Source organism: Staurois parvus, unplaced genomic scaffold (genome assembly GCF_062004578.1).
Source record: "Staurois parvus isolate SC_StPar_1 unplaced genomic scaffold, SC_StPar_1.0 ptg000475l, whole genome shotgun sequence".
NCBI lineage: Eukaryota > Metazoa > Chordata > Amphibia > Anura > Ranidae > Staurois > Staurois parvus.
In genome coordinates this window covers 2,737,550-2,761,502 of record NW_028318271.1, presented here as the reverse complement: position 1 = coordinate 2,761,502, position 23,953 = coordinate 2,737,550, and the positions used below count along the sequence as shown (strand labels likewise).

Genomic DNA, 23,953 nt, shown 5'->3' with positions numbered 1-23,953 from the left:
TCCCCTTGTAGATTGCCCTTGGAATGTATGTTGTCAGTGTCCCAGGTGGCTGTTAGCAGCTGGTGGTAAGTCAATATAACCTAGGTGAGAATGACAGAAGTGACAGCCTGTTTAACTAAGAAAAGGTATTTGTAAAATAAATATATATATATATATATATATATATATATATAAATTTGTAAAGGAGGGAGCCATGAGTAAATAAATTTTATTTTAATTACCTGCAAATTGAGTGCCCCTTCTTTTTTCCTGCTTGCATCAGGAGTTGGTCATCTATGGTCTTATATATTTTGGGATGATTGAAGACAATTGGTCCCATCAATGAAATCTATTTTATCGATGTGAAAACAGTTCATTCACTAGATTCATCATACCATAAAGTAATACGTTCTAATACTATGGTGGTTTAAGGAGCATGTTGGGGTGTTGCCCATATACACTATATTGCCAAAAGTATTGGGACAACCCTTCAAATAATTGGATTCATTCATTGTTTCAGTCACCTCCATGGCCACAAGTGTATAAAATCAAGCACCTAGGCATGCAGACTGCTTCTACAAACATTTGTGAAAGAATGGGTCGCTCTCAGGAGCTCAGCGAATTCAGGCATGGTACCGTGATAAGTTGTCCCCTGTGCAATAAGCCCATCCGTGATATTTCCTTGCTACTACATATTCCACAGTTAGCTGTTAGTAGCATCATAATAAATTGGAAGCAGCTGGGAACAACAGCAACTCAGCCACGAAGTGGTAGGCCACGTAAAATGACAGAGCGGGGTCAGCACATACTGAAGCGTACAGTGCACAGAAATTGCCAATAGCAGAGTCAATAGCTAAAGAGCTCCAAACTTTGTGTGTCCTTCAGATTAGCAAAACAACAGTGCATAGAGAACTTCATGGAATGGGTTTCCATGGCCGAGCAGCTTCATCCAAGCCTTACATCACCAAGTGCAATGCAAAGCGTTGGATGCAGTGGTGTAAAGCACGCCGCTACTGGACTCTGGAGCAGTGGAGACGTGTTCTCTGGAGTGATAAATCACGCTTCTCTGACAATCTGATGGATATGTCTGGGTTTGGCGGTTACCAAGAGAATGGTACATGCCTGACTGTATTATGCCAAGTGTAAAGTTTGGTGGAGGGGGGATTATGGTGTGGGGTTGTTTTTCGGTGGTTGGACTTGGCCCCTTAGTTCTAGTGAAGGAACTCTTAAGGCATCAGCATTCCAAGACATTTTGGACAATTTCATGCTTCCAACTTTGTGGGAACAGTTTGGGGACGGCCCCTTCCTTGTCCAACATGACTGCCCACCAATGCAAAAAGCAAGGTCGATATAGACAGGGATGAGTGAGTTTGGGGAGGAGGAACTAGACTGGCCTGCACAGAGTCCTGACCTCAACCCGATAGAACACATTTGGGATGAATTAGAGCGGAGACTGCAAGCCAGGCCTTCTCATCCGGCGTCAGTGCCTGCCCTCACAAATGCGCTTCTGGAAGAATGGTCAAACATACCCATAGACACACTCCTAAACCTTGTGGACAGCCTTCCCAGAAGAGCTGAAGCTGTTATAGCTGCAAAGGGCGGGGCCAACTCAATATTGAACCCTACGGACTAAGACTGGGATGCCATTAAAGTTCATGTGTGTGTAAAGGCAGGCGTCTCAATACTTTTGGCAATATAGTATATATATATATATATATATATATATATATATATATATGGTACATCTGGCTTAACAACCTTAGACCCATTTCCCTGTTGCCATTTTCATCCAAACTCCTTGAACGCTTAGCCTATAATCGCCTAAGCTCCCACCTCACCGACAACAACCTCCTTGATCCCCTACAATCTGGCTTCCGTCCCCTACACTCCACTGAAACCGCCCTACTCAAACTCACCAACAACCTGCTAACTGCCAAAGCCAATGGCCACTACTCAGTGCTACTACTCCTCGACCACTCGGTCGACCACCCCCTCCTCCTCAAAAGACTATACTCTTTCGGCCTCAGAGACTCCGCTCTCTCCTGGCTCTCTTCCTATCTATCACAACGCTCCTTCAGTGTTACCTATAACGCTGACACCTGCCCCTCTCTCCCCCTCTCTGTTGGTTCTGTCTTCTGTCCTCTGGCCCCTTCTCTTCTCCATCTACACCTCCTCCCTTGGTCAACTGATACACTCCCATGGCTTCAACTACCATCTCTATGCCGATGACACTCAAATCTACCTCTCTACCCCTCACCTCACCCCTTCAGTCTCCGCCCGAATCACTAGCCTTCTGAACGACATATCGGATTGGATGTCACTCCACTTTCTTAAATTAAACCTTGCCAAAACCGAGCTCCTAGTTTTCCCCCCAGCCCGCGCCCCCCCGACTTCTCCAACACGACCAACAACGCCACCATCAGCCCCACCCCGCAAGCCAGAGTACTTGGTGTCATTCTAGACTCCAATCTGTCTTTCCAGCCCCAGATCCAATCACTGACAAATTCATGCAGACTCCACCTCCGCAACATCTCCATAATACGCACGTTCCTAACTCCAGAAGCTACGAAGCAACTCATTCACTCCCTTATCATATCACGACTTGACTATTGTAACTCCCTCCTCGCCGGCCTACCCCAACACAGGCTATCCCCGCTTCAGTCTATCCTGAATTCTGCGGCCAGACTGATCCACCTTACCAACCACTCCGTATCCGCCACCCCCCTCTGCCAATCCCTCCACTGGCTTCCGATTGCCCAACGCATAAAATTCAAACTACTAACACTGACGTACAAAGCTGTTCATAACACTGCCCCAAACTACATCACCGACCTGATATCAATCTACCACCCAAAACGCACTCTCCGCTCCTCACAAGACCTCCTACTCTCCAGTTCCCTGGTCTCCTCCTACCATGCCCGTCTCCAGGACTTCTCCAGAGCTTCCCCCATCCTCTGGAACTCACTACCACAATCCATCAGACTGTCACCTACCCTCCTCACCTTTAGGCGCACCCTGAAAACCCATCTCTTCAGGGAAGCCTACCCCGCCCTCACCTAATTACCGATCTCCTCCACTCTTCCTACCACTCCATCCCCGACAGCTTTTTCCTCCTGTACCACTATCCCCTGCCTCCTAGACTGTAGGCTCCAAGGAGCAGGGCCCTCGAACCCCTCGTGTATTTTATTGTATTGTTACTGTACTGTCTCATGTATTGTCTCCCATTGTAATGTACAGCGGTGAGCAAACTGTTGGCGCTATATAAATTCTGTGTAATAATAATAATTGGTTTTATATATATTATATATTGTCTTATAGGGAATCGTTTTTGGCTACTTGTCTCCCCTTTGGCAAATGATTTTGTCCTCTTCTGGCCCCCTACGTTTGCCATAGAAGTTCTCTAAGCTTTTTGATGTCTCCTAAGCCTCTCTGGTTGGAACCTCTTGAATCTTCTGGTATGACACCCCACGGGGAACTCATTGATATTATATTCATTATTGTCTATGATGTTATAGTGTTTGTGAAGGAAACACATTTCTGTAATGTTTTTTGGTGTTTTGTTGGTGGGTTTCACATTGTACTCATTGATATATATTCTATTTAATAGTGACATCACTTGCAGTGCTCTTAAAACTCTTGAAGAAGCCAGATTATGGTGAAACATGTTAAGCAGAAGCAGCTGCAACAATACACAAAGTCACATTTAGTATAACCGCATTCAAGTGATGTTTTTTACTGCATTGATTCTATGGTGCTTTACATAATTTGTCACATAATAAAATTGTATATTTTTTTACTTTACTTGTCAGTAATATGTGTTGGTGCCAGTAAAAATTCTAATACATGCTATTTTCTGTATTTCATTTCATTAATTTTTCTCTACTTGAAAGATTTTATATCACAAAATCAACAAGAATGATCTCCCGATTGGCCCTGCCTATAGTGAGAATATCAGTGCACCAGGTTTGGAGAAGACTTCTAAAGACCCCTGTAGTTTGCTTGAATGTTATCCGATTCCTGCTAAATTGGCCAACATTTGTTCTGTGGGTTAACCTCTTGAAAAATCAAATTTTCAAGGAGCTGGGAGGAAAATTGTCAGCGGATCAGTGACACCAATTACCGGCAGAGGAGATTCCCCCTATTCCCAGAGGAGATTCCACAATGTTTAGCATCAAAGATTTTGTGGACTAAACAAGAGAAATCTATACTAGCCAGCTTGATATCATATAAAGTGTATAAAAGAAAGTGAAGGGCACTTAGAAATAGGCCTTCTCCCCAAATGAAAAAGGGCATGCACCTGGCTCCCGCCCCCTCCCTCTCCCACAACTGGGGTTTTTTTAAGCTGCTTTTTTACTTTTTTCATGCTGCAGAGTAGCACTTCCTTCTTTCTTGCTAGGTGAGAATGACATTTTGCAAATGTGCTGCAGGGCTCTGCTAGGCTTCAGAACCCAGAAAAGACCTTCAGCACATCTGCAGCTTTTGCTGCACTCACACGTGAAGACGGGAAAGTCAAGGAGGTCCGAGACATCTGTTTTTCTGCACATGCGTACCAAATGCCACAGGGTTTTGCCATGTCCTTGAAAGTTGCAATGGACAGTCAAAGATGGTGGCACTGGTGTAAGGGGGGGGGGGCAGAGCCATGATTGGAGGGCTGTAGTTCCTTTTTAAGTTGCGGGCACATGTGCATGGTAAATTCAGATAGAGTGAGGAGTAATTTTTTTTTTTTAAATAAAGTTTTACATACATGTTATTACACATTATTGTTATGAATAATAATGATAATAATATTAATAATAATAATCAAAATAATAATAATAATCATCAGCAAAATAATAATAATAATTTTTATTATTATTATATAATAATCATCATCATCAACAAAATAATAATCAAAGTAATAATAATAATAATCATCAACAAAATAATAATCAAAATAATAATAATGATAATACACTCAAATGAATGTATTATTATTAGAAATAGTAGTAGTATACCCATTTTGTTAGTGCTATAATCATTATTATCATACACGTGTTATGTGCATACATCTATTATTATTATTATTGTACACTTATTAGTCCCTGACCACACCAGTGCAAATTGTAATGTGATTTGATCATTTAAAATCGCATGATAAGTCACACCTTTTTTTCCACAATGAAAGTGGTCAAGTCAGAGCGACTCCGACTGTTAAGAGTTGCACTGATTTTGAAAGTAGTTCCTGCACTATTTGCAAGTTCAAGTGTGACTTGCATAGACATCTGTGCATGAAGTTGCACAGATGTCTTCCAAGTCACACCTGAAGTTGCACGGACATCTGACTTTGAAATTGCGCGACTTCAAGTGAAATCGCACGATTTCAAAGTCAGATTCGGTGTGACTGAAGCCTTAAACACATACATTTATAAATATTATTATTATTAGTAGTAACATTATACACTTATTATCATTATTTTACTTAGATTGTAAGCTCCCAGGATCAGGGCCCTTCTAAACCTTTTGTATTGAGCTGTATTGTTGCTGTACTGTCTCCCTTTATATTGTAAAGCGCTGAGCAAAATGTTGACGCTATATAAATCCTGTATAATAATCATAATTATACACTAAGGACTGTCTCACACCAAGAATCGCGAGTACGTTTCTGTGTGATTCCTGTGTGATTTGAATGCAGTGCGTTTTCAGCTCATTCCTTTGAATGTACTGAAATTGCACTGCATTGTACCATAAAATGCACTACAACTGGATTGCTTGGTACTTCTGTAGGCAAACAGACTGCATTGGTGATCAGCAACTGGGGTGTCATTAGCATTTCATTGACACCAGCAGCAGATCGCAAGGGCATTGTGTTTTGAATGTGGTGCGGGACACGTGCATGGAATGGGGGCTGACATGCATTCTGGGGTGAACGGGGCAATACAGTTATTATTATTAGTTGTAGTATTATTATACACTTATAATTTTTGTTATTATTAAATTGGAGTTTCACCCAAAAGTGGAAGCTTTTTTGCCTCTTTCCCCCCTCTACTGCCATATTTGGCTCTTTTTGGGGGGGGGAGCGGGTACCTGGTTTTGACAGGTACCCGCTCCCACTTCCGGCTCAGTTCGCCGTGGCAAAGTGAGCTGGAAGTTCAGCCCCTTCTTTCCTCCTGCAGTTTCCTGTGAATGTTCACAGGTCCCAGAAAACTGCCGGACCAATCAGGATGCGTAGCGCGACTCGCGCATGCGTGGTGGGCACCGAGCTATGAAGCCGCAAGCTGTCACATCCTGGTGCCCACAGCTGAGATGACAGCGCCATGGAGAGGAGAGAAGAGACGGTGTCGGTGAGCACATCGCTGGACCCGGGACAGGTAAGTGTGTGTTTATTAAAAGTCAGCAGCTACAGTTTTTGTAACTGCTGACTTTTAATAAACACAAAAACGGCTGGAACTCCACTTTACTACTACTACTAATAATAAATACACTTGTTATACACCTACAATTATTATTATGATATCATCACTATCAATAGTATTAGTAAACACTTATTAAACATGCACTTCTTTTTCTTCCTATGATGATGAGGAGGAGGATGATGAGAATGGTGATGATAAGGAGGAGGATGATGATGAGAAGGATGAGGATGACACACGTACTCATTACACACATACAATTATTATTAGTATAAACCTTTTATACACATCCACTTTTTCTAGTTATTATTAAAATACTACTTTATAAAGTTTCCCATATATCACACCTGAAGAAGTCCTCACAAAGACAACTTAGGCTCCATTCACCCTTTGTGACTTGTCGTGCAACTTTGGGTCCAAAGTCACATGACAAGTTGCCCCCGAAAGTCACACCTGAATACAGGGGAGGACTGACCATTTGGAAACTCGGTCACTGCCCGTGGTCAGTAGGGGGCCCCATGAGATGCCCCTGATACCTTTTTCATAGGCTTTTTTTAGTTTGGGCAAGGACACAGGGGCCCCATGATCCCCTATTGCCCAGGGGCCCCATGAGTTGTCAGTCCGCCCCTGCCTGAATGTTACATGCGACTTGTATGCAACTTTGTATAGCACATCCAATCATCCTTGGTCAAAGCCAAGGTCGCACTCATCCAAAGTTGCATCAAAGTTGTGTCAAGGCCACATCAAGTCGCACTGTAAAGTCGCAGTGAAAATCGCACATATTTTGAAGTCACACAAGTGTGAATGGAGCCACCGCACATCCAATCTGATACAAAGTATTTGATTTTGTTCTCTTCAGCCAGATCTGTGACTTTCTGTCCATTCTGTCCCCTTGTAGATCCATCACACAGGATGATACAGTGATGAGCTGGGTGCCCGGCACACAAAGGGTGTCATTTATGTCACCAATACACCGAACTCCATGTGGACAGATCTGGGAGGGGGGATCCAGTGATGGGAGGGGGGATCCAGTGATGGGAGGGGGATCCAGTGATAGGGGGGTTGGAGGGGACACCTTTGCTGTCGCTGGCCACTCCTCGCCGCCGGGTGACAGTATCCGTGCAGTACCGCCGGGCGGTCGCTGGGTGGCGCCGCGGAGCCTCTCCTGCGCTGACTTTCAAACTGCAAACAAAAGAGGAGAGAAAAGTCCAAAGATCAGAGAGGAGAGTTATGAGAGGAGAGAGGAGCCGGCCGGGAGAGGAGGGCAGTGAGCCGGGCATGTGCCGGAGGGGACGAGGGGAGAGCCGAGCCGGGTGAGTAGTGCCATGGATGAAGGGGGGGGGAGACAATGTGATCGGGACGGGGGGTCTACAGAGACCATATGGAGCGGAGGGGGGGGTCATGAGGTGGCCGGAGCCCGGGCTGGAGATGTCCCGGACTGAGCGATCCTGGGGAGAGTACAATGATCTGTGTATGGGGGGGGAGGGGGTCACTATTGTTTTCCCATTGGACAATTGCACATGTTCTGCAGTCATACACATGTATGGTGGGAAATGTCACATCTTCATATCTTCATCTGTATGTGGAGGGCACAGAGAGGAATAGTCTGGGGCCACATCGTCTCTGTGTGTCTGACCATCCTCCTCCGGGATATGGGGGTCAGGAGGACAGCAGTGTGGGGTCACTGGGTGCAGGACCCAGAAATCCCTGGGGTCCTCCTCACCCCAACATCACACCCCTAATCCCCCACACTTATCCCAACCCAACATCACCCAACCCTGCACCTAACATCCCCAACCTCAGCCTCACCCAACCCTGCACCTAACATTCCCAACCTAACCTTTATCCAACCCTTCACCTAACCCTCATCCGACCCTCCCAAACACTACCCCCCCCCCCAATCCTGAACCTAAAACTTTTCCAAACCTGCACATAACCTGTAACCTCATAAACCTAACACTCCTCAACTCTACACCTAATCTTCACCCAACTCAGCAGCTAACCCTCACCCAACCCTCACGTAACCCTCACCCAACTCATCATCAAACCTTCACCCAACTAAGCACCTAACCCTTACTTAACCCTTGCCCACATCAGCACCTAACCCTCACCCAACTTATCATCAAACCTTCACCCAACTCAGCACCTAACCCAACTCGCCATCAAACCTTCACCCAACTCAGCACCTAACCCTCATCCAACTAAGCATCTAACCCTCATCCAACTCAGCACCTCATCCTCACCCAACTCAGCACCTCACCCAACTCAGCACCTAACCTTCCCCCAACTAAGCATCTAACCCTCGCCCAACTCATCATCAAACCCTCACCCAACTAAGCACCTAACCCTCACCCAACTCAGCACCTAACTCTCCCCAGCTCTACACCTAACCCTCACCCAACTAAGCACCTAACCCTCACCCAACTCATCATAAAACCCTCACCCAACTAAGCATCTAACCCTCACCCAACTCAGCACCTCACCCAACTCAGCACCTCACCCTCACCCAACTCAGCACCTAACCCTCACCCAACTCAGCACCTAACCCTCACCCAACTCATCATAAAACCTTCACCCAACTCATCATCTAACCCTCGCCCAACTCAGCACCTAACCCACACCCAACTCAGCACCTAACCCACACCCAACTCAGCACCTAACCCTCACCCAACTCAGCACCTAACCCTCACCCAACTCAGCACCTAACCCTCGCCCAACTCAGCACCTAACCCTCGCCCAACTCAGCACCTAACCCTCGCCCAACTCAGCACCTAACCCTCGCCCAACTCAGCACCTAACCCTCGCCCAACTCAGCACCTAACCCTCGCCCAACTCAGCACCCAACCCTCACCCAACTCACCATCAAACCTTCACCCAACTCATCACCCAACTCACCATCAAACCTTCACCCAACTCAGCACCTAACCCTCACCCAACTCATCACCCAACTCACCATCAAACCTTCACCCAACTAAGCACCTAACCCTCACCCAACTCATCATCAAACCTTCACCCAACTAAGTGCCTAACCCTCACCCAACTCAGCACCTAACTCTCCTCAGCTCTACACCTAACCCTCACCCAACTCTGTCCATAACCCTAACCCTGCGCCTAACAATAACCCTGCACCTAACCCTCTCAACCCTGCGCCTAACAATCACACAACTTAACTCTAATGCAACCCTTACTTAACCTAACACATAAATCTCTCCTATTCCCCCTCCCAACTCTACATCTAACCCAGCATTGCACCTAACCCCCTCATCCCCCTCACCCCCCAGCCTACTTAGCTCTGCACCTAACCCTGTTATTCCTCAACCTTACCCTCACCCAACCCTCACTTAACCCTGCATCTAACCCTCTCCTTACCCCCCTCATTCTTACACCTAACCCCTCCAACCCTACACCTAACGCTCACGAAAACCTCACCCTCACATAATTCTACACCTAACCCTCACCCACCCCTAACCTAACCCTACACCAACCCTCTAACTGCACACAACCTTACACCTAAGCCTCGTCAAACCTAGCTCTTCATCAATCCTGCACCTTACCCAATTCAACTTTCTCCTAACACCCACTCAACCCTGCACCTAACCTTCACCTAACCCCCCAACCCTGCACCTAACCTTCACCTAACCCCCCAACCCTGCACCTAACCTTCACCTAACCCCCCAACCCTGCACCTAAGCTTCCCCTGACCCCCCCCCCAACCCTGCATCTAGCACTTTTTAAACCTAACATACATTCAAACCTGCACCTGTCACTCTAATCCCTTCAACCCTATACCTAATACTTGAATACACAGTGTTCTCTGATTGGACAAGGTAGAGAGGAGGGGAGAATGAGATCATGATATCCACCTCATCCAATCACAGAATGCCTTGTATTGATTGAAAAAAACTACATGGTGCTTCATGAACGCAGAGAGACCACTGCTTCTCCATAGAGAGCAAAGGTATCACTCTGAAGCTGCTGGCATGCAACAGGTTTTTCTACTCAAGCTGTGGCTGATTGACCATAAGCCTCTCAGCATGTTGTAGAGAAGAATCCTTACTCTGTGTGTAGAAGCAGTGGTCTCCCTGAAGAGGTCTGACAATCCCCCTGCTTAGTCAGACCTAAAGCTCTCCAGTCAGTAAAGTTCATGCTTCCTTCTTACTGGAGAACTCTACCTTTGACTCAGTAGGGGATTTGCTGGACCTCTGCAGAGAGATCACTGGTTTACTGCAGAGAACAAGGGTCCCACTGTGTAGCTGCTGTCAGAGGTCAGCCTTTTCTACTCACACTACTTTCTCCAACAAAAAAAACCTGTAAAAAAAAAACAAAAAAACCTGCACTCCTTTTATTTTAATGCACTAGGAATGTATTTACTGGATTTAAACTAAACGTTCAGTTGGGTTTTAAACTGAGAGTTGAGTTCAGGTTTTGTTCACACGTGAGGTTGAGGGGGGCAATAAAACCCTGTGGTTGAGCTGTGCTTTTACTACCCCTTGCCGCTGCCTCCTTTAGCTGCAGAGGCAGCGGGTGGAGGTGTATGCATACTGTGGCTAAGATGCTTTGCCTTGGGAGTTGTGCCCCTGTCACTTTTGGACAGGGCCTCTCTGCAATCTGCATAGTTGTGAGCTAGTGCCACAATCAAAGGGTTGAAGCAGACGGTGAGAAAGTGATATAACACCTCCTTCCCACCTGTCAAATGCCTTCTGAGGAGTGATCCAAATGTGGATCGCTTTTCAAAGAGCAACACACTTGTGAACCAGCCCCTAGAGTTTCTTAATTTTTTTTGTTATTATTATCACTATTAATCATAATTTATTTATTGCTTTGCTTTAGTTCAGCCTGCTTTAGTTTACATTAGTGTACATCACACATATGTCTGCATAAGGGCTTAGACTGATTATTCTGTTGATGTGCCTTAAGGATGATCTGATGTTGGGATTAAAGGGGTTTTTTTTTTTTTTTTTTTTTTGCAATTGCAGCTTTGCTTTGTATTGTCCCAGTGTGGCATACAACCATATTTCACACAATGTAAAGCCTTTCATTTCCTCTAACAAGCGTAAACCAGAGCCCTGGAAACACACATGATGGCAAGTGTGCATTTTCCGAGCCAGTGACTGGGGCAATAATAGTATTTCTACCAAGATGGTCTGTGACAGCTGAGCACAGCAACATGTGCAGTACATACTTCGTTCTAAAAGATCCTTACATTGTGTCGTACATGACCCCAGGTTCCAGGTCTGGGAGAAGGGGTGGGCGGAAGGGGTGGCTGCAGTGGGCGCAATGGTTTGCTGTAGGGATGAAGGCACTTTCCTTCTGTTACAAGGCTGACAGGAGTAGTGACAGTGATGCTGACAGGAGTAGTGACAGTGATGCTGACAGGAGTAGTGACAGTGATGCTGACAGGAGTAGTGACAGTGATGCTGACAGGAGTAGTGACAGTGATGCTGACAGGAGTAGTGACAGTGATGCTGACAGGAGTAGTGACAGTGATACTGACAGGAGTAGTGACAGTGATGCTGACAGGAGTAGTGACAGTGATGCTGACAGGAGTAGTGACAGTGATGCTGACAGGAGTAGTGACAGTGATGCTGACAGGAGTAGTGACAGTGATGCTGACAGGAGTAGTGACAGTGATGCTGACAGGAGTAGTGACAGTGATGCTGACAGGAGTAGTGACAGTGATGCTGACAGGAGTAGTGACAGTGATGCTGACAGGAGTAGTGACAGTGATACTGACAGGAGTAGTGACAGTGATACTGACAGGAGTAGTGACAGTGATACTGACAGGAGTAGTGACAGTGATGCTGACAGGAGTAGTGACAGTGATAGTGACAGTGATACTGACAGGAGTAGTGACAGTGATACTGACAGGAGTAGTGACAGTGACTTGGACAAGCAAGGGACTGCTGGGTGTTGGTTGGATACCCTAGGCATGCACATCATGAACTGGGGGGGAAGAAGGCACAGTTTGGCATCTTTGCCCTGAGCGCTGGATGGCCTTGACCTGGCACTTCCAGCCTCCAATACAAATATCTATTTCCAATTGTACAGGCTGGTCTGATAAAGCATTGCAGAACTCAGTGACTAGTAATAAAAGACATTAATCTGTTCTATCCTTTGGGGTGGATGACCCTTTTCATGTTCTTTTCTTGGCACCAACGTATGAATACAGTGCAATGGATCTGACAGTCTGAAGGAGTCATTCAGACAACCAGGGACCAGTTCATTCTAGGAGAAGAGCAGATCACCAGGGGGGGGGGGGGTTACCACCCAGACAAAAAGGGGGGAATTATTAAAACTGGAGCATTCAGAATCTGGTGCAGCTAGTAGCCAATCAGCTTTCACCTTCAGCTTGTTCGTGTAAGCTTTGACAATAAAACCTGGAAGCTGATTGGTTACTTTGTTAGATTACATTCTGCATGATGGTGGGAGACTAGAAGGATTGAGACCTGAGGTCCTTTTTGGTTGTTTTTCAAGACCTTTGGGTAAAAGCTTTATTCTGAAGTCTACCAATCGAGGGTACTTTAGTCACCCAGTTTTGAGTTGGCTTACACCATTTCATATGACCTTGGGCAAGCACCTCCCGGTTTCTTTTGACCCCCATCGGTAATACATTGGGAGCTTTATTGCAGTCAATAGAAGTTTGTGAATGTCCCTGTGTTGGCATGGATCCTGATGTGAGTGAAACGCGTTGATCCCACACATATATTTTCAACACAGTGACATAGCGACCTATTGTATATGCACAAGCTGATGTCACCTGCTGTCATGTTGGATAGTGCTCTGCAGACTAAGTTTTAGGTCCTCATGCACACGGGACGTTTTTACAGCGGCTGTTTTTGGCTTTAGACGTTTTTTTTCACAGCTAGTAAACCCCCCAGCATGTTATCCTATGTGTCCATGCACACATAGACTGTAATCAATGTTTTTTGGCTGGAAAAAAAACCCAAACTAGTGGGTTTCTAGAGGAGTTTTTTAGCTGTAAAAACGCTCTAATGCTGAAAAATGCAGCAAACCAGAGTTTTTGGACTTTTTTTTTTACAGAAAAAAAATTTCTTTCATTAAAAAATGCAAATGCGGCAAAACGCAGCTAAACGCTAATGCAAAAACTGTAAAAAACGCTGAAAGCCTCACATTTTTAACGTGACTTTACACAGCTAACGTTACCAGCAGGGGCGAACTGACCATTTGGAAACTCGGGCACTGCCCGAGGGCCCGGGGACAGTAGGGGGCCCCATGAGATACCCCTGGTACCTTTTTAATAGGCTTTTTTGAGTTTGGGCAAGGACACAGGGGCCCCATGATACCCTAATGCCCGGGGGCCCCATGAGTTGTCAGTCCGCCCCTGGTTCCCAGCATTATTAAAACGCCCCGTTTGCATGGAACCTTAATGATTTTGTGATCCTATCTCTAATAAAATTTCATAATTTAAAAAAAATTGTTATATGGTTGTATTTAAATGGCACACAAAAAAATTTCCCTTCTCTATACTCCCCACCCCTTGTTTAACCACTTGCCCTCCAGAAGATTTACCCCCCCTTCCTGACCAGGCCATTTTTTTTGCAATATGGCGCTGCGTTACTTTAATTGGCAATTGCACGGTCATGCAACGCTGCACCCAAATCACATTTGTGTCCCTTTTTTCCCACAAATAGAGCTTTCCTTCGGTGGTATTTGATCACCTGTGCGGTTTTTCCATTTTTTGCGCTGTAAACAAAAATAAACTGACAATTTTGAAAAAAACCCACAATATTTTTGACTTTTTGCTATTAAACATGTCCAATAAAAAAATGTAAAAAATCAAATTTTGTCATAAATTTAGGCCAAAATGTATTCTGCTACATGTCTTTGCTAAAAAAAAAATCCCAATACATGTAAATTCATTGGTTTATGTGAAAGTTATAGCATTTACAAATTCCGGTATATATACTAGAACTTTTATTTATTTATTTTTTATACTAGTAATGGCGGCGATCAACGACCTATCCCCAGTGACACTAACACAGTGGTCAGTGCTAATAAAAAGCACTGTACTAATGGCACTGGGCAGGAGGAGGTTAACATGAGGGGCGATCAAAGGGTTAACTGTGTGCCCTGTGTGTTTTGCTGTGTAAGCTTGCTACTTTGCATTGCTCTGCTATGCAGAGCAATACAAAGCAGCATGCAGGAGCTGACAGGGGAGAGATCTGTATTGCTTACATACTGACCTCTCCCCCGTCAGTGATACTCCACGATTGCCAGGTGTCGGCGGGGAATCTCCGGCCGGGACCCGGTAATCGACATCTGAAACCGCCAATGGTGGCGCAGGTAGGGCACACACGCATGCCCCCTACCCGCAAATACAAAATCAAGTATATATACGTGATTTTGCACAGCCGTGCTGCAGTAGTTCTGTTATAGGGCGGTCGGAGGTTTGGTAGTATTATTACATATGCCATTGTTTATGGGGATGGTGCCTGTTTATAAATTTTAGGTCCTATCCACGTCTGGTTTTTTTCTATATGCAGAGCTTCACCAGATTTTTCACGCTCCAGTGTGAGTAAGTCAACCCCAAAGTATCTATGCAGACTCCATGTAGATGGTGTCACTGAGCAGCATTGCTATGTCTCTCTGAGCAGCATTGCTATGTAGTTTCAGAATGACGTTCCTAACGCTCTAAGCTGTACAGCAATGGCATAAATAATTCATGACCAAAACACTCCACTGCATCCACCTGTATGACACCCAACCCCTTGGAATTTCTACAGGTGTCACACTGCTCCCTGCTGCAGGAAGAGAAGGGACCTGTTAAAGGGAACTTGTACTATAAGGTTAGGTCTGCTGTTATTACACAGGTAGGCATGAAGGAGGAGGCTAGGGGTGCGAATCTCTCCTCGATTGTAAGCTCCAAGGATCAGGCCCCCCTTTCCCTCTTGTATTGAACTGTATTGTTGCTGTATTGTCTCCCGTTATATTGCAAAGTGCTGAGCAAACTGTTGGCGCTATATAAATCCTGTATTATAATAATACCTGTCACCTGTACAAACCAGCTCCTTATCACCCTTCACAAGACCTGGCAAGCATTTCAGTTCATGTGACACCAGCCTACCACCCTGGTAATTGTGTCATTGAAGTGGCCCTAATTGGGCAGCATGGTGGCTCAGTGGTTAGCACTTCTGCCTTGCAGTGCTGGGGTCCCTGGTTTGAACCTTATGCAAGCCATACATGGGTCAAATTCCAAACAATTTTTCGATGGAAAATCGAAAACGTCGTTCGTTCTGTAATCCGATGGTGCCTTTTTTTTAATGACTTTTCCAGTATGCCCTATAAACGAAATGGGGAGGAACCACGAACATTGGCCGTTGCCATTGCTCCACTAAAAGAGCGAAAATCATCCGATTATTCTTCTGATTTTCTTACGAAAATCATTCAGAAATCGACCCATGTATGGCCGGCCTTAGTCTGATCAGGACACCACCTGCATGTAGCTCCTCTCTAAGCCCTTGTTCACAGCAATGCAGTTTGCTATTGATCCATTTTTGCAATATTTTTTGCGTTTGTACCGCGTTTTTTTTTTTTTTGTTAAGGGGCAAATGTTTTTGTTACTGGGCAGAATAAAAATGCAAAATGTGCCAAAAACCCACTACATGTGTTTCAGCAGCGTCTCCATTGAATTCTATTGTAGCAAAAACGCTGTCTTTTACATTTAAAAAAAAAGTCCCTGATCCTGTCCAAAAACGCACCTGCTCAAAAAAGCATAGATGTGAAACGTGTCCACTAGGAAATCATGTGAAGTAGACTGTACTGCGTTTCAGCAAAAAACCACTAAAAAACACATTGGTGTGAACCAGGCCGTAGGCAGCCCATGCATTCTTCATTTTTTTTTTTTTTGTTCAACCAGCATGTTGAGCGAAAAAAGAAAGTGATCCAATTCCTCCCACTGTGCTGTTGTGTTCTGATGGTGGGGAGCTTTCCCTGTCATCACAATACAATGATTAGTGCTGCCGGCTAGAGTCGGGGTATCTAATCAGTCGGGAAAAACCTAACAGGCTGGTTATACACAAGTCGATCAGTAGCTCGACTTTTGTACAACCCAGGTGCCCACACATGGATCGAAATTCGTATGGCTGGCTTGAATTGGCCCTAGTATGTGGATACGCACGTGAAATAAAGACCGTACATGTAAGCCCCCATTCACATAGTGTAGAGGGCAGGGGCGGACTGACAATTTGGAAACTCGGGCATTGCCCGAGGGCCCGGGGTCAGTAGGGGGCCCCGTGAGATGCCCCTGGTACCTTTTTTCATAGGCTTTTTTGAGTTTGGGCAAGGACACAGGGGCCCCATGATCCCCTATTGCCTGAGGGCCCCATGAGTTGTCAGTCCGCCCCTGGTAGAGGGATTTCATTCATAGGGCAAGCCATTCATTTTAATGAAATGAATGGGCTGCCCTACATGTGAAAAATGCAGCAAAGGAGCTGATGCAGCTTTTTTGAGCATCGAGCCTTGCATATTTTTAACCGCAAGCTGATGTGCGTTTTGTGTGTGTGAAGTGAACGAGCTCAAAATTTGGCACTTTTGTGTGCATTCATGCTCTATGCAAGTGTGAATGCAGCACTAATGTACAATATATGTAAAGTAGTGATAAATAACCAAGATCGCACCTCTTAGAAACCAAATTTAAATGTGAAGCTGCTCGTTGGCAAGCTTGAAAAGCCTGAAAACATACCAATTTGGGATGCAACGAAATTTCGGCGGCTGAAACATATTGGTCGAAATTAGCCCTATCATTTTTCCGATACGAAAAATGTAGCTGATACAGGTGCCGATACAGGGGGCTTTGTGTATTGCAGATGTGGGGGGATTGGGGGAAGGCCATTCAAAGGCAGGAGAGGAGTAGTGTATGCAATGAGCTACCGCTAAATGTCACAGCTGGTTTTTAAATGTAATTACTGGCTTTTTTTTTCCTTCACTATAGCTCCAAGAAGGAGCTGTCATTCTCCCTGCCGCTAAAGGAAACAAAGGGGCGGGGTCACTGGGAAATGTCACTGGGTGACCCTGCCCCTTTGTTTCCTTTAGCAGGGGGGAGAATGACAGCTCCTTCTCGCACCCCCTCCTTGCACACACTGCCCCCCCCCCCTACAAAGAGGACCTATCACTCCTATACTATCACATTAGGGACTGTTGGTCCCCTATGTGATAGCAATAAAATAATAAGTTAAAAAAAAAAAAAAATACACATTTAAGTATTAAAAAAAACATGCAAAAAAATGTGTGTCTCCCCACCCCCACATACGCAGACATATTAGTTTCGGTTTCAATTTTTGGCCACATGCATTCTGAATTTTTGGTATAAGTTTGGGCACCAGAATTTTCATTTCGGTGCACCACTAATACAAACTAAAAGGACCACGCTCCCTAAAACCCTTATAATCAAAATAACAGTGCTAAAAATCAGTAACACAAACAATGTTCAATATAGTATATAAACACAATTAATGAATCTGTATCACAAATGCCTGATATCTATATATGTTATAAACAAAAGTCCATTTTTAAAGTGCTTCATATCCAACTTCCATATTCCCAGTGTGCAAAATAGAGACACCCGGTAAATAAGTGCTCTTCCTCTCTTCCCAAGGACAACACACCGCACTCACCAGAAATATATGACTTTTTCTCTCAAAGAAGTTCATGTATGCTTGAAGTATCACAAATGGATCTCATCCACCCGTTTGGCCGGCTTGCGTATATGGACCACACAAGAATAATATGCAGCAAGAGACTAAATGAAAAATCTCCCTCACAGAGGGAAAGAGATAGAGGACCTCCTCATAGTGTAGTAAACGTTATATATTTAAAAAAAATGCTTTAAAATTACACTTACATCTAATAAAATCATTCAAACATACATATCACCAGAATTGAGGCAGGAACGCCGGTTTGCGCTCCACTTACTGGAAGTGACATATTGTGGAAGCTCCACCCAACGCGTTTTGTCAGCAACGTCTGACATCATCAGGAATCATCAGGACCCTTGTAAGGGGTCCATTCACACCAGCCACCGCTTTATGAGGTGGAGGCTGGTGGGCGGTGTGGTCCGGGGAATCACCGCTCTGTACTGCCCGCTTCCCTTTTTTTTTTTTTTACACTCTGTGCCTGTACACCACCGCAACAAAGTAGAATAATCTGGTGAAAAGACTAAGCACCTTCTCTTTGCATTAAAAATAATAGAATATACTGTCTTACAAAAAAAGTGTATCCCGTGTAATAAAATATAAATTGGTGCTCAGCCATTAAGTGTGCCAACAAAACTATTTATGAAAATATATTGCAAAAGATATAAGCTGCTCCTTAAAGTGAAAATCACTTGTGACCATATAATAAAGTAAGGTATGGCGCTGTACATGTATACTAAATAAACAATATTCAATGAGTCCAAAGGCAAAAGCAAGAAAAGGAGCCCTACACACTGGGGTTTCAAACTCTTGGGGACACAAAGCGCATTAGACCTTCTTTTAATTAAGAGGTCATGGATGATTGGTGAGCTCAATATATTGTCTTATGGTGGTGGAACACAAAGGATCTGCATGAATTTATTTGGCACCAGAAGATTGTGCACTATTGTTTTTGATCCACAACCTGGTGTGGGACTCCTGTTCTTTCTTATGTTTTTGACTTTGGACTCATTGATTTTTATCACTTTCAGGTCTTATATGATCCTATCACAGTTGGAATATTGGTTATTCAGTATGCATGTATAGCGCCATACCTTACTTTATTAACTGGAATTGCTCAGCACAGTCCCACCGCATCTGGTGTGAATGGACCCTAATACATTCCGGTGCGTGTTTGATGCAATTTTCAACGTTGCAGTGCAATTCCTTGCAGAAAAAAGGCAGCATGTTTTGTTGAGTGTACTGGAACGCTCTGCATTGGTGTGAACATTGCTATTGGCATCCATATAACCTACTGTCCATGCATTTTTGATGCAGAAAAAAGACACACTAGACTGCATGTGGTGTGAACTGGCCCTAACTGCTATGCTAATAAAAGAGGCTGTGGCAGAGCCCAAAAGTCAAAACGCGTCAACCGAGTGTAGTAGCATAAAATTTGAATGGCACCCTAACACACTAACCACCACAAATGCAGCACATCACTATGTGCATGCCATGTTTTTGGTGCTCCATGTAAAAGGTCATGTTATCAAGCTTTGGCAGCCCGTCAATGCAACACATGTAAAAGCAATTCAATGGGATATACAAATGTGGAAACATCCTCAGAGAGAGAGACAGTTGCTGCTATTTCCAGTCTTTAGAAACCTCATAACGATCCAGTGTCATGGGGGCACGCCATAGTAATTGTTTATTTGTAAAATAAAGATTTGATACAAAGAGTACAAAACATACCGTATATAAATTAAACATATGTTTTGAAACTTGTAAATAAAGTAAAAAGTAAAATGATGGTTTATCCCAACCCATTTTTATTTTTGTATAAATGAAGCAGCCTAGTGACAGCCTTGGCCTTTAGTCTTCTACTTGAACATTGTGAATTCTTGTTCCTTGCAGCATTCCATGATGGTGACAACGTGGGCCGGATCACTTCTTTTGTGTGTGAAATGTACACGACTTGAACATGATTCACCTTGATTGAAAGGTGTTTTTTTTTCAGAATCTGTCCTTGGGATGTACTGTTCACGGTTAAAATGCGCCAAGCTTTTTACAACAGACCTTGCAATATAGTCTTCATAAAAACATTGTAAGAGTCACGTTTACGTTTTTCACCTGATCTGTGATTCTCTCCACGGGTTGTTTTGTTGGCGCAGTAAAGCAGTCCACACGTCATAGTTTTATGGTACACTCTCCTTTAGATTAGCCAACAAATATCTAGTGAAGGTTTTCTCAACCAGGACGTCATGTACCTTGGTTGGAGGCCGAGTTGACGAGAGGGCTTCCCTTGCGGCTTTGGTCCGAGCACCCCCTGAATGTGGTGACAGAGGTACAAGGCTCAATGAAGCATGGGTGCCAGCAGCTTGGTAGCAGGTCAGAGACATAGGGTGAGCCACACGGTGAGGCAGCGGCATGGTCAGGAAGCAGACTGAAGTTGTACCAGGCAGGCAGAGCAAGATCCAGTAGCAGGCTAAGGTCAGTTCCAGGGAAGCAGGCAGAGAATAGTCAAGCCAAGGTCAGTATCCAAAATCCACAGAGCAAGGTCAGGAATGAGCCTGGTCAGCAACAGAAGATCAGTTAGCAAAAGCAGGAATGCACTAACACGAATCACGGGGAAGTGAAAGAACATCCAGTGATTAGCACACACCAGGGTCCTCTTTTAAATAGGCAGCTTGGCGTCAATGCACGTGGACGTGCGCACTGACCTTAGGGTTCCTCCAGAGGTTCCTAGGGGTTTCTTGAACAAATTCTACATCTCAGATAAATTCCCACTGATATCATTGGTCTTTTTAGCTATCTGTGAGGGGGTAGTTCTTTCTAATGTCCACAGATGTAAGGAGCATTCTTCCCACTGACCATCACACTAATATATCATGATCTGTAGAGTTGTAGTCATTTTTAGCAGAGGTTTCCTGAGACTGGGTTCCTCTGTGTTGAAAGGCTGATCTAGCGCAAGATCTACCTGACTTTAAACTGATATTTCTTTTCCTGTGAAGCCCTTGAATCCTAGACTTTGGTGGTATATAGTTTCCTGCCCAAGTCAGAATTAAGCTCTGCCCCACTGCCAGCCATGTCAAATGCCAGAACTTAGTTGGATCAGTAGAGGCGTTGATGTAAACATCAGGCCCCTTTCACATGGGCACTTTCTATTCCATCTCAGCAGGGAATCACAGATTGATATTTGTGACATCCGTGTCCAGTACGTTTTTCCTCAGTCATGTAACAAACCTATGTTATCCTCTTAGATAGCTGGGTGCTAATGATTTTGTATCAGCCGGCCTGCTCATATCTGGTCAGGTCTGTCAAAGAAGACCTGGACGCATATTTGGTCCATTTTCAATCATGTATTCACAGGTCAAAAATAGACTGACAGAATGCCCATGTGAAATGGGCCTAAATAAAAGTGGGTTGTAAAGCTTGGAAGCAGTAGGGCTTAAACAACTCGGTCAACATCAAAGAGTATTGGATACCTAGTCCCCATTGCGTACTCTTTCCACCCACCAGCCCCTAATTTACTACTGTGTGTTTTAGTTACATGGTCAGCAGGTGGGACTAAAGCACCCAGTGGGGACCAGGCATCCAACACTTCCTAAAGTGTGTCAAAAGTGTGTAGAAGATCCTTTGGCCACTATAGGTCTGAAAAACAGCAATGATAGGCCTTCTTTTGCAGGGTGACTGGTTTTAAAAAAAAATTGTTGTTAACAGAGTCTGTTTAATATCGATGAGTTTAATTAATTTGATTAATAGAGTTGAAATTGAAGCTCCACACCATTGCTAAGCGGTCCAGATATAACTTTATTCCATTAATTTTCAGGGGTACAATTCAAAAAGTAGCACAGGCCTAATCAGAATCTTGTTTGGCCCAAACAAACTGCTGATTAGGCCTGTGCTTTTAGTTCACACTGGAAAACATACAATTGTAGGCCCAGTTTCCTTCTGGTTTGTTCACTTTGTTGCCAGTCAAGCCCTGATGAAGGAGGGCACTTAGACCTCCGAAACGTGCTAGCTACTTTTTGATTTGTAACTCTGACCTTTAATAGAATAAACTTATACTTGGACCGCTTAGCAGTGGCGTGGCGCTTAACGTTCAACTCTTTTTGCATCACACTACAAGCTAAAGAGACCATGGAGATCCTCTGGAGTGTAGAAGCCGCATGCCCAGGAACCAGATAATTTACATCAACATTAATACCTTACGATAACAATACCAGTAAAATAAACATACGGGTCCTGCGCTATCTTTCCAATTTCATCAACTCTTTAATGTTGAGGTCAAGGCCTAAATTACATTCCCAGTCTAGGATCCAAGGTTCTCCACATTGACACATTAATATGGAGACTGTTTTAAGAACCTGCAGTTGCCACAGAAGTACTTCAATGCTGTAGTTACCTTAGAAACATTTTAGGCCAGACTAACTTTACTTTATGGAGAGGGCCAAAAAGGCCAGAGGAAACTGAAACTGTAGACATTTTCTATACTCAATATGAACACAAAAATGTCTATGCATATGTATGTCAGCAGCCATTTAATGAGAGTCTTCACATCAACTGAATGTAGAACATCTCATAAGAGATCACTGGTACATTGAAACATATAAATCACATACAAGGATCATCCTGATACTTTTGAGAAGTATGTAGAGTTGAGAAGGCTTCCTAAGAAGTTAAAAAAAAGCACTTGGGCCAGACATTTGATTTTACGAACCTAAAACCGTGCACTGTGGTAGAATATAAAAGCCACATTGGTATACGATGTTGTACAGTATTATGACATGAAAACCATCCAACCCACTTCTTGTGAGCCCTAGGTGTCATGGACATACCCCTTGGGTGCTCATAATAATACTGTTAAATTGATTGGATTTCATACAAAGGCTTTACCAGATAAATACTTTGATTTTGTTGAAACATTTTATAAAAATTACACATTTTGAAATAATTTTACAAGGCTGAGTGCTTTGTTTTCTTTCCCTGCTCTACGTACTTTGCTTCGTACCTTCTGACTATAGAGTCACTTAGAAATTTTTATAGAACACCTGTTCACAAACTGGTGTTGACTTTTTGTGACATTGGATAACATATTGATTGTCTGTTTACTGCTTTTGTCAGTCTGGATATCTATTTGACAAAATTTGATAAATTGTTCTTGAAGAGTGCCAGCAGAGTATGAAGGATTGGGATCAGTAATGGTGAAGCATGGCAGTTCTATCAACAATGCTTACTGGTCTGGAAATGCATTGCAATTGCTTTGACTTGTTGCCTGAGGTTGTTCTTTAAAGAGAACCTGTCCTTGGCTCACACGGTGCAGTAACCATAGTTCCTATGCAGGTTGTGACATTTAGAGTAGACATGTGCCCTACCCCATATCATACACAACATGGCTAGGCATTGGACAGTGCATTGTGGGATAGATGGGAGAAGGGAAGATTTGCTCCCTCTAAAATGCAGTGAGAGTGTATATATACAGTAGAAGGGCTTTGTAGTTTTCTGGAGCCCCATTCTGAGAACTTAATGGTGCCAAATTTCTTGTGACAAGGTTAAAGTGCAACTATGGGCAAAATTAGAAATGATATACAGGGGTTGGACAAAATTATGGAAACACCAGGTAAAAGAAACAAAATCATTACCTAATATGGTGTTGGACCGCTTTTGGCATCCCAGACAACTTGAATTGTCCTGAGAATTGACAAATATAAGTCTTGGATGGTGGATAGCGGAATCTTATACCACTCTTCATACAAAAATCATTTCAGTTCTCGCAGAGATGCCGGAGGTGGTAAACGAGCCTGAACCTTGCTCTCCAAAATTGACCATAGTGGCTCTATAATAATAAGTTTCAGCAACTGCGGCGCTCAGGGACAGTGCGAGACTTCATCTGCATGCTCATCAATGTGATAGGCTGTATGTAAGAGACAAACATTAGTTCGACTCGAACATTGG

At 44.0% G+C, this 23,953-nt stretch overlaps 1 protein-coding gene across 2 annotated transcripts in view; it reads left to right on the top strand.

Moving 5' to 3' along the window:
• Positions 1–7,552: 7,552 nt before the first annotated feature.
• RAI14 (retinoic acid induced 14) overlaps positions 7,553–23,953 on the top strand; it is a 269,154-nt gene continuing 252,753 nt past the window's right edge. For both annotated transcript variants that reach the window (XM_089689447.1, XM_089689445.1), the window contains exon 1: positions 7,553–7,681. The gene's annotated coding sequence lies outside the window, so the exon portion shown is untranslated. The remainder of the gene's footprint in view (positions 7,682–23,953) is intronic.